The 1131-nt window shown below is 49.9% G+C and overlaps 1 pseudogene; it reads right to left on the bottom strand.

Moving 5' to 3' along the window:
• Window positions 1–274: 274 nt before the first annotated feature.
• Window positions 275–902, bottom strand: LOC102869075 (annotated as a pseudogene).
• Between the last annotated feature and the right edge of the window lie 229 nt (window positions 903–1131).

Here is a 1131-nt window from a genome sequence, read left to right as displayed (position 1 = left end):
TACAGATCTTTTCTAGTCACTTAGCCAGTTCCTAAGTTTCTTGGCATAACCTAGTGTACACATCTAAAGTTGCATCTGTGTGTTGAAACATGCCAACTGATAGCCTAGCAATTCCTGGGGCCTTATTTATTGCCAATGCTTTGAGTGCATCAGAGCAGCTTGAACTTCTTTATCACCATTGGTTCCTGATCATGTGCTATTTCCTGAAGTGTTTCTGTGTTAACAGTGCTTTTTTTTTTTTTTTTGGTGGGGCCACCCCAAAGGGCAGACAGGTTTATTGGGTCACAGCCAGGTTGGACTTGGCCATGCGCTCCAATTCATCCTTCTTCTTAATGGCATAGGAGTTGGAGGAGCCCTTGGCTGCATTGATGAACTCATCGACCAGGCACTCAGCAATGGTCTTGATGTTCCGGAAGGCGGCCTCATGACCACCCGTGCACAGCAGCCAGATGGCCTGGTTGACACGGCGCAATGGAGACACGTCCACAGCTTGCCGCCCCACTGTTCCAGCTTTCCCAATACATGTTGAGTCCTCTCGGGGTCCACTACTGATGATGGCATTCACCAGGACCTGCAGAGGGTTCTCGCCAGTGAGCAGATGGATGATCTCGAAGGCGTGCTTGACAATGTGCACGGTCATGAGCTTCTTGCCGTTGTTGCGGCCGTGCATCATCATGGAGTTGGTAAGGAGCTCCACGATGGGGCACTGGGCCTTGCAGAAGCGCTTGGCGGCATAGCGCCCTGCACTGTGGGGCAGGTACTTGACATACTTCTCCTTCACTGCAATGTAGTCCTGCAGGGAAATGTCGTTGATCTGCACGTCGTCCGTGCTCCACTTTCCAAAGAGCTTGTTGTCCGGGGGTCTCGGCCACCGCAGGCGTGGCTGGGTCCCAATCCGTCATCCTGGACCTTAACGGAAAGCCTATGAGTCGCAGTCTCTCGGCGTGGACCACGCGCCGTCCTGGCACCGACAGGAAGAGCTGTGTTAACAGTATTTTTTAGCACAGTGACTCAGTATATTCCTTTCATCTTCTGATACTTTCTGGATCATTTAGGGTTTTGTTCATGGTATTTTTTTTAAATAGAAAATATTTCTCATTGTATGCTATTTTTCACACAGCTGATATTGAG

The sequence above is a fragment of the Elephantulus edwardii genome, unplaced genomic scaffold, assembly GCF_000299155.1.
Source record: "Elephantulus edwardii isolate Elephantulus edwardi_28Jun2011 unplaced genomic scaffold, EleEdw1.0 scaffold00111, whole genome shotgun sequence".
Lineage (NCBI taxonomy): Eukaryota > Metazoa > Chordata > Mammalia > Macroscelidea > Macroscelididae > Elephantulus > Elephantulus edwardii.
The sequence above is the reverse complement of the archived record's forward strand: the minus strand, read 5'-3'. Positions and strand labels throughout refer to the sequence as shown.